Consider the following 11421-nt stretch of genomic DNA (forward strand, 5'->3'; position numbering starts at 1 on the left):
GGGTACTCATCTTGTCGGCCTACCACTCATCATGGGCCGGGTCGAGGACCCACCTATAACCGAAGAATGGGTCATGTTTGATATTTTCCATGACCTTCGGCGTACTCAAGATGGAATTTTTCAAAGACTTGGCGCACACTTGAAGACATATTCAAATATTCAGCATATTTATCTCTAGATGCAACCGACCGTGTGTAACATTAGGTACCCCCCGACCCCTATATAAGCCAAGGGGTTTAGTCCATATAGGCAAGACTTTTCACACTCATTCATACGATCTCGAGGTAGATCAATTGTACTTTGTGCTCCATCCACATCAATGCAATCAAAGCAAAATGTAGAGTTTTACCTCCTCGAGAGGGCCTGAACCTGGGTAAACACCGTGTCCCTATTCTTCCTGTTACCATCTAGTAGAGACCACAACCTCGGGACCCCTTACCCAAGATCTGTCGGATTTAGCTCCGACACAACCTTATCCTTTTTCTTCTTCCACCGAACGAATCTCGGTCTTCTATATACATACAAACTCGGGAGCCTGGGCAGCAAACTGAAGGAAATATGCCCTAGAGGCAATAATAAAGTTGTTATTTTGTAATGTTTATTATTCATGCTAGAATTGTATTAACCGAAAACTTGATACATGTGTGAATACATAGACAAAACATTGTGTCCCTAGTATGCCTCTACTTGACTAGCTCGTCGATCAAAGATGGTTAAGTTTCCTAGCCATGGACACGTGTTGTCATTTGATGAACGGGATCACATCATTAGGAGAATGATGTGATGGACAAGACCCATCCGTTAGCTTAGCATAATGATCATTCAGTTTTATTGCTACTGCTTTCTTCATGACTTGTACATATGTTCCTCTGACTATGAGATTATGCAACTCCCGAATATCGGAGGAACACCTTGTGTGCTATCAAACGTCACAACGTAACTGGGTGATTATAAAGATGCTCTACATGAAGGAAATATGCCCTAGAGGCAAGAGTAAAGTTGTTATTTATATATTTCCTTATATCATGATAAATGTTTATTATTCATGCTAGAATTGTATTAACCGGAAACTTAGTACATGTGTGAATACATAGACAAATAGAGTGTCACTAGTATGCCTCTACTTGACTAGCTCATTAATCAAAGATGGTTAAGTTTCCTAGCCATAGACATGAGTTGTCATTTGATAAATGGGATCACATCATTAGGGAATGATGTGATTGACTTGACCCATTCCGTTAGCTTAGCACTTGATCGTTTAGTTTGTTGCTATTGCTTTCTTCATGACTTATACATGTTCCTATGACTATGAGATTATGCAACTCCCGAATACCGGAGGAACACTTTGTGTGCTACCAAACGTCACAACATAACTGGATGATTATAAAGGTGCTCTAGAGGTGTCTCCCATGGTACTTGTTGAGTTGGCATAGATCAAGATTAGGATTTGTCACTCCGATTGTCTGAGAGGTATCTCTGGGCCCTCTCAGTAATGCACATCACTATAAGCCTTGCAAGCAATGTGACTAATGAGTTAGTTGCGGGATGATGCACTACGGAACAAGTAAAGAGACTTGCCGGTAACGATATTAAACTAGGCATTGGGATACCGACGATCGAATCTTGGGCAAGTAACATACCGATGATAAAGGGAACAACATATGTTGTTATGCGGTTTGACCGATAAAGATCTTCGTAGAATATGTAGGAGCCAATATGAGCATCCAGGTTCCGCTATTGGTTATTGACCAGAGACGTGTCTCGGTCATGTCTACATAGTTCTCGAACCCGTAGGGTCCTCACGCTTAATGTTCGGTGACGATCGGTAATATGAGTTTATGTGTTTTGATGTACCGAAGGTAGTTCGGAGTCCTGGATATGATCACAGACATGATGAGGAGTCTCGAAATGATCGAGACATAAAGATCAATATATTGGATGACTATATTTGGACATCGGAATAGTTCCATGTGAAATTGGGATTTTACTGGAGTACCGGCAGGTTACAGGAACCCCCTCGGTAAGTGTATGGGCCTTATTGGGCCATAGTGGAGAGAGAGAGAGGAGACCAGGGCAGGCCGCGTGCCCCCTCTTCCTCTTGTCCTAATTGGACTAGGAGGGGGGCGGCGCTCCCCTTTCCTTCCTCCCTCTCTCCCCCTTCCTTCTCTCCTAGTCCAACTAGGGAAGGGGGGATCCTACTCCCGGTGGGAGTAGGACTCCTACAGGGTACGCCATAGGAGGGCCGGCCCTCCCCCCTCCTCCACTCCTTTATATACGGGGGAGGAGGGCACCCCATAGACACACAAGTTGATCATTGATCTCTCTTAGCCATGTGCGGTGCCCCCCTCCACCATAATCCACCTCGGTCATATCGTTGTGGTGCTTAGGCAAAGCCCTGCATTGGTAGCATCATCATCGCTGTCATCACGCCGTCATGCTGACAAAACTCTCCCTTGACACTTTGCTGGATTGGAGTTCATGGGACGTCACCGAGCTGAACGTGTGCAGATCGCGGAGGTGCCATACGTTCGGTACTACGATCGGTCGATTGTGAAGACATACGACTACATCAACCGCGTTGTCATAACGCTTCCACTTTCGGTCTACGAGGGTACGTGGACAACACTCTCCCCTCTCGTTGTTATGCATCACCATAATCTTGCGTGTGCGCCGCGTTCCCCAACAGTGGCATCCGAGCCAGGTTTATGCATAGATGTTATATGCACGAGTAGAACACAAGTGAGTTGTGGGCGTTACTAGTCATACTGCTTACCAGCATGTCATACTTTGATTCGGCGGTATTGTTGGATGAAGCGGCCCAAACCGACATTACACATACGCTTACGCGAGACTGATTCTACCGACGTGCTTCGCACACAGGTGGCTGGCAGGTGTCAGTTTCTCCAACTTTAGTTGAATTGAGTGTGGCTACGCCCGGTCCTTGTGAAGGTTAAAAACACATACTTGACGAAATATCGTTGTGGTTTTGATGCATAGGTAAGAAGGGTTCTTGCTTAGCCCGTAGCAGCCACGTAAAACTTGCAACAACAAAGTAGAAGACGTCTAACTTGTTTTTGCAGGGCATGTTGTGATGTGATATGGTCAACACATGATGCTATATTTTATTGTATGAGATGATCATGTTTTGTAACGGAGTTATCGGCAACTGGCAGGAGCCATATGGTTGTCGCTTTATTGTATGCAATGCAATCGCCCTGTAATTGTTTTTACTTTATCAGTAAGCGGTAGCGATAGTCGTAGAAACAATAGTTGGCGAGACGACAACGATGCTACGATGGACATCATGGTGTCGCACCGGTGACGGTGGTGATCATGATGGTGCTTTGGAGATGGAGATCAAAGGCACAAGATGATATTGTCCATATCATATCACTTATATTGATTGCATGTGATGTTTATCCTTTATGCATCTTATTTTGCTTAGTTCAACGGTAGCACTATAAGATGATCCCTTACTAAATTTCAAGGTATAAGTGTTCTCCCTGAGTATGCACCGTTGCTACAGTTCTTCATGCTGAGACACCACGTGATGATCGGGTGTGATAGGCTCTATGTTCACATACAACGGGTGCAAGCCAGTTTTGCACACGCAGAATACTCGGGTTAAACTTGACGAGCCTAGCATATGCAAATATGGCCTCGGAACATTGGAGACCGAAAGATCGAGCGTGAAACATATAGTAGATATGACCAACATAGTGATGTTCACCATTAAAAACTACTCCATCTCACGTGATGATCGAACATGGTTTAGTTGATTTGGATCACGTGATCATTTAGATGACTAGAGGGATGTCTATCTAAGTGGGAGTTCTTAAGTAATATGATTAATTAAACTTTAATTTATCATGAACTTAGTCCTGATAGTTTTTTTCAAATAATGTTGTAGATCAATAGCTCGCGTTATAGCTTCCCTATGTTTTTATATGTTCCTAGAGAAAATTAAGTTGAAAGATGTTAGTAGCAATGATGCGACTGGGTCCGTGATCTAAGGTTTATCCTCATTGCTGCACAGAAGAATTATGTCCTTAATGCACCGCTAGGTGGCAAACCTATTGTAGGAGCAGATGCAGACGTTATGAATGTTTGGCTAGCTCAATATGATGACTACTTGATAGTTTAGTGCACCATGCTTTACGGCTTAGAACCGGGACTTCAAAAACATTTTTGAAACGTCACGGAGCATATGAGATGTTCCAAGAGCTGAAATTGGTATTTCAGACTCATGCCCGAGTCAAGAGGTATGAGACCTCTGACAAGTACTTTGCCTAAAAATGGAGGAGAATTGCTCAACTAGTGAGCATGTGCTCAGAATGTCTGGGTACTACAATCAATTGAATCAAGTGGGAGTTAATCTTCCAGATAAGATAGTGATTGACAGAGTTCTCTAGTCACCATCAACAAGTTACTGGAACTTCGTGATGAACTATAGTATGCAAGGAATGACGAAAATGAATCCCGAGCTCTTCGTGATGCTGAAATCGACGAAGGTAGAAATCAAGAAAGAGCATCAAAGTGTTGATGATTGACAAGACCACTAGTTTCAAGAAAAGGGCAAAGGGAAAGAAAGGTAACTTCAAGTAGAATGGCAAGCAAGTTTTCACTCCCATGAAAAAGCCGAAAGCTGGACCAAAGCCTGAAACTGAGTGCTTCTACTGCAAAGGAAATAGTCACTTGAAGCGGAATATTTGGTGGATAAGAAGGATGGCAAAGTGAACAAGGGTATATTTGATATACAGGTTAATGATGTGTACCTTACTAGTGTTTATAGTAGCCCCTGGGTATTTGATACTTGTTTGATTGCTAATATTAGTAACTCAAAATAGGAGTTACAGAATAAACGGAGACTAGTTGAGGTGAAGTGACGATGTGTGTTGGAAGTGGATCCAAGATTGATATGATCATCATCACACACTCCCTATACTTTCGGGATTAGTGTTGAACCTAAATAAATGTTATTTGGCGTTTGCGTTGAGCATGAATATGATTTGATCATGTTTATTGCAATACAGTTATTCATTTAAAGTCAGAGAATAATTGTTGTTCTATTTATATGAATAAAACCTTCGATGGTCATACACCCAATGAAAATAAGTTTGTTGGATCTCGATCGTGGTAATACACATATTAATAATATTGATGCCAAAAGATGCAAAGTTGATAATGATAGTGCAACTTATTTGTGGCACTGCCGTTTGGGTCATATTGGTGTAAAGCGCATGAATAAACTCCATAAAGATGAACTTTTGGAATCACTTGATTATGAATCATTTGATGCTTGCGAACCGTGCCTTATGGGCAAGATGACTGAAACTCCGTTCTCCGGAACAATGGAACGAGCTAGTGACTTATTGGAAATAATACATACCGATGTATGCAGTCCAATGAGTGTTGATGCTCGTGGCGGGTATCGTTATTTTCTGGCCTTCACAGATGATTTGAGAAGATATGAGTATATCTACTTTATGAAGCACAAGTCTGAAACATTTGAAAAGTTCAAAGAATTTCAGAGTAAAGTGGAGAATCATCATAACAAGAAAATAAAGTTTCTACTATCTGGTCGTAGAGGAGAATATTTGAGTTACGAGTTTGGCCTTCATTTAAAACAATGTGGACTAGTTTCACAGCTCACGCCACCTGGAACACCACAACATAATGGTGTGTCCGAACGTCGTAACCGCACTTTATTGGATATGGTGTGACCTATGATGTCTCTTACCGATTTACCACTGTCGTTTTGGGGTTGTGCATTAGAGACAGCCACATTCACTTTAAATAGGCCACCATCTAAATCCGTTAAGATGACACCATATGAACTGTGGTTTGGCAAGAAACCTAAGTTGTCACTTCTTAAAGTTTGGGGTTGTGATGCTTATGTGAAAAATCTTAAACCTAATAAGCTCAAACCCAAATCGGATAAATGCGTCTTCATAGGATACCCAAAGGAAACTGTTGGGTACACCTTCTATCACAGATCCGAAGGCAAGATATTCGTTGCTAAGAATGGATCCTTTCTAGAGAAGGAGTTTCTCTCGAAAATAGTGAGTGGGAGGAAAGTAGAACTTGATGAGGTAATTGTACCTTCTCCCGAATTGGAAAGTAGTTCATCACAGAAATCAGTTCTAGTGATTCCTACACCAATTAGTGAGGAAGCTAGTGATGATGATTATGAAACTTCATGTCAAGTTACTACCGAACCTCGTAGGTCAACCAAAGTATGGTCCGCACTAGAGTGGTACGGTAATCCTATTCTGTAAGTCATGTTACTAGACCCTGATGAACCTACGAACCATGATGAACCTACGAACCATGAGGAAGCAATGATGAGCCCAGATTCCGCGAAATGGCTTGAAGCCATGAAATCTGAGATGGGATCCATGTATGAGAACAAACTGTGGACTTTGGTGGATTTGCCCGATGATCGGTAGACCATAGAAAACAAATGGATCTTCAAGATTAATATGGACAATGATAGTAGTGTTACTATCTAGAAAGCTCGACTTGTTGCGAAAGGTTTTCGACAAGTTCAAGGAGTTGACTACGATGAGACTTTCCCAACTGTAGTGATGCTTAAATCCGTTCGAATCATGTTAGCAGTTACCATATTTTATGAAATCTGGCAGATGGATGTCTAAACTACATTCCTGAATAGATTTCTGGAAGAAGAGTTGTATATGATACAACCAGAAGGTTTTGTCGATCCAAAGGGTGCTAACAAAGTGTGCAAGCTCCAGCCATCCATTTATGGACTGGTGCAAGCCTCTCGGAGTTGGAATATACGCTTTGATGAGTTGATCAAAGCATATGGTTTTATACAGACTTTTGGAAAAGCCTGTATTTACAAGAAAGTGAGTGGGAGCTCTGTAGCATTTCTAATACTATATGTAGATGACATATTGTTGATTGGAAATAATATAGAATTTCTGGATAGCATAAAGGGATACTTGAATAAGAGTTTTTTCAATGAAAGACCTCAGTGAAGCTGCTTACATATTGGGCATCAAGATCTACAAAGATAGATCAAGACGCTTAATTGGACTTTCACAAAGCACATACCTTGGTAAAGTTTTGAAGAAGTTCAAAATGGATCAGTCAAAGAAAGGGTTCTTGCCTGTATTACAAGGTGTAAAGTTGAGTAAGACTCAAAGCCCGACCACATCAGAAAATAGAAAGAGAATGATAGTCATTCCTTATGCCACAGTCATAGGTTCTATAAAAGTATGTTGTGTTGTGTACCAGACCTATTGTGTACCCTGCCCTGAGTTTAGCAAGGGAGTACAATTTTTGATCTAGGAGTAGATCACTGGACAACAGTCAAAATTATCCTTAGTGAGGACTAAGGAAATATTTCTCGGTTATGGAGGTGATAAAAGAGCTCGTCGTAAAGAGTTACATCGATGGAAGTGAGAGAGTCCTGGATAAGGGGGTATCCGGACAGCCGGACTATGTACTTTGGCTGAACTGTTGGACCGTGAAGATACAAGACTCAAGACTTCGTCCCGTGTCTGGATGGGACTCTCCTTTGCGTGGAAGACAAGCTTGGTGATCCGGATGTTAGATCTCCTTCTTTGTAACCGACTCTGTGTAACCCTAGCCCCCTCCGGTGTCTATATAAACCGGAGGGTTTAGTCCATAGAAAAACAACAATCAGAATCATAGGCTAGCTTCTAGGGTTTAGCCTCTACGATCTCATGGTAGATCAACTCTTGTAATACTCATATCATCAAGATCAATCAAGCAGGAAGTAGGGTATTACCTCCATCGAGAGGGACCGAACCTGGGTAAAACATTGTGTCCCCTGCCTCCTGTTACCATTAGCCTTAGACGCACAGTTCGGGACCCCCTACCCGAGATCCGCCGGTTTTGACACCGACATTGGTGCTTTTTCATTGAGAGTTCCTCTGTGTCGTCGCTGCGAGGCTCGATGGCTCCTTCAATCATCAACCACAACGCGGTCCAGGGTGAGACTTTCCTCCCCGGACAGATCTTCAGGTTCGGTGGCTTCGCACTGCGGGCCAATTCGCTTGGCCATCTGGAGCAGACCGACAGCTACGCCCCTGTCCATCAGGTCAGGTTCGGAAACTTGAACTACACGGTCAATATCCGCCGAGACTTGATCTTCGACGGATTCGGGCCTACGCCAGGAGCGCCGAACAGTCACGACGAGCACGACTTAGACCTACTGTCAGACAATACTCGGGATATCGCACCTGCAAGAGCTCCGGACCTAAATCCGGGGCAGATCGCGTCGTCCGAGGACGGGTGGATGGACCCCACCCCGGAGGCCGCATACTCATTGGCGGTAAAGCCGAACACAGACTCCACCCCCAAGGAAGTCTGTGTCACTGGACCCCTGGACTTGTGTCCGGTCGTAGGTTCCAGACCGCGCGCCCCTGAGCCCGCCGAATCTGGTTGGGCTCCAGCAATGGAGTTCACCGCTGCGGATATCTTCCAGCACTCGCCCTTTGGTGACATGCTGAATTCATTAAAGTCTCTCTCTTTGTCAGGGGACTCTTGGCCGAACTATGTCCGGCTCGAGTGGGAAGCAGGCGACGAGGAAATTAGTTGCCCACCCACCACCCACTTCATAGCCACTATCGTTGACGTAACAGACATGCTTGACTTCGACTCCCACGACACCAACGGTATGGACGTCGGCGCAGGGGACGATTTGGAACCACCGCCCACGGGGCGCTGGACGGTCACCTCATCATATGATATATACATGGTGGACACGCCTAAGGAGGACAATGGCGACAAAAAGGACACAACAGAGGATAAAACCCCTGGACAAAAGCCAAAATGACGGCGCAGACGCCGCTCTAAGTCTAGCCACAGTAAAAATAGCGATAACAGCGCTAGAAAAATCGACACCCCAGTCAACTCCAAAGGCAACAACGACCATATGGACCAAGCGATGGAGCAGGAAGAGCCAGGCCACGTCAAACACAGTCCGAAGCAGACGCCCAATCACAGCAATCCTGAGGGCCGAACTCATCAACCTGCCTCGGGAGAAGAGCACAGCCCGGACGACGATGCATTCATCATCCCGGAAAAACGTCTGGAACGAGATAACCTCCACAAAAGGCTTATGGCCACTGCGAGAAGCCTAAAGAAGCAGAAGCAAAGGCTTAAGGCCGCGCAGGAAACGCTCAATCGCAGATGGAATAAAGTGCTAGACATTGAAGAAAGATATGGCGACGATCGCCACACGAAGAGCTACCCAAAGCGCAAGCTGCTGCCAGAATTTGATGATGAGGCCATTCCGCCAAAGAACAATACAGCCAGTATGCCGGACCAACCACTCCATGACCGCAATAGAGCAGCTATTGACGCCGCACATGATTTACGTGAGCTGCTGGACAAAAAGGCCGGCGTGACCAGGTCCATCTATGGATCTAGAGGACATGCTCCGGCGTAGGATTATGGTCACCAAAACGATAAGACTGATCGAATACCAGTTCGGAATCAACACCAGACACAACAACAGTCGACAGCATGCCACAACATGTCCAGATACAGAGGGGCTGCGCACCCTCTGTGCTTCACTGAAGAGGTACTGGATCACGAATTTCCACAGGGATTCAAACCCGTGAACATAGAGGCATACGACGGAACGACATACCCTGGGGTCTGGATTGAGGATTTTATACTTCATATCCACATGGCTTGTGGGGACGACCTCCACGCCATCGAATACCTTCCCCTCAAGTTGAAGGGACTAGCTAAACACTGGTTGAAAAGCCTCCCCAAAAATTCGATCGGAAGTTGGGAGAAACTTTAGGACGCTTTCAGGGCCAACTTTCAAGGGACCAATGTCCGACCTCCGGACGCTGACAATTTAAGTCACATAATACAACAGCCCGGAGAGTCCGCCCGGAAGCTTTGGAATAGATTCCTCACTAAGAAGAATCAAATTGTCGATTGTCCGGATGCCGAAGCCCTAGTGGCCTTCAAGCAAAATATTCGAGACGAGTGGCTCGCCAGACACCTCGGCCAAGAAAAGCCAAGGACAATGGCATCCTTAACAAGCCTTATGACCCGCTTCTGCGCAGGTGAAGATAGCTGGTTGGCCCGCAGAGGCACCAGGGACCCGGGCACATCCGAAATCAGGGATGGCAACGGGAAGCCACGGTGCAATAAAAACAAGTGTCGAAACAAGGAAGAAAGTCTGATCAACACGGCGGTCAACGCCGGATTCAGGGGCCCTCGACCCGGTCAACAAAAGAAGCCATTTAAAGGCAGCAAAGAGGGACCATCCGGCCTGAACAAAGTCCTAGACAGACTATGTCAAATTCATGGCACCCCCGAAAAACCTGCAAACCACACTCACAGAGAATGCCGGGTCTTTTAGCAGGCCGGCAAGTTAAATGCCGAACACAAGGGAAGGGAAACACCAAGTGAAGACGAGGATGAGCCTCGCCAGCCGAACACCGGGGGACAGAAAAAATTCCCACCAGAGGTAAAAATAGTAAACATGATCTACGCGACTCACATACCAAAGAGAAGGCACAAACGCGCGCTCAGAGACGCATACACTGTAGAGCCCATCGCCCCCAAACTCAACCCCTGGTCGGCCTGCCCGATCACCTTTGATCACAGGGACCACCCAACTGGTATGTAGCACGGAGGATCGGCTGCCCTGGTGCTCAACCCAATAATCAACGGATACCATCTCACTCGTGTCCTCATGGACGGTGGCAGTAGTCTCAATCTAATATATCAGGACACTGTCCACAGGATGGGGATAGACCCATCCAGAATAAGCCAAAGTAACACCACCTTTAAAGGGGTGATACCAGGCGTTGAGGCCCGCTGCAGGGGCTCCCTTGTATTAGAGGTGACATTCGGTTCTCCAGACAACTTCAGAAGCGAAGAATTACTCTTCACCATCGCTCCCATCTGAAGTAGTTATCATGCATTGCTCGGAAGAACAGCCTTTGCTCGCTTCAATGCAGTACCGCACTACGCCTACCTTAAACTCAAGATTCCCGGTCCACATGGCGTCATCACCGTCAACGGAAATACAAAGCGTTCTTTACGTGCGGAAGAGTATGCGGCGGCTCTAGCAGCCGGACACTAAGCGGCCTCTCCTATCAGAACGCATGATCGGTCGTTAAGACCACGAACACGGTTAGACGAGTCCGGCACACCACCCTCGGTAACGGCCCAGATAAACCTGAGCTGGGTGCTATACATGTAACCCCATAGAGGGCATCAGGGGCTGCAAACATGCAATAAAGCCCACCTTTTTGCTTGACCTTACTAACAGGCCAATGTTTTACTGATGAGGACATGACTACCTTGGATACGACTAAAATTTTTGCATACATGCATATTTTTCAGGTGATTTCTAGTGCAAACTATTCAATAATCTATTTATGTTATCCAGAACAAAAA

Source organism: Triticum dicoccoides, chromosome 4B (assembly GCF_002162155.2).
Source record: "Triticum dicoccoides isolate Atlit2015 ecotype Zavitan chromosome 4B, WEW_v2.0, whole genome shotgun sequence".
Taxonomy (NCBI): Eukaryota; Viridiplantae; Streptophyta; class Magnoliopsida; order Poales; family Poaceae; genus Triticum; species Triticum dicoccoides.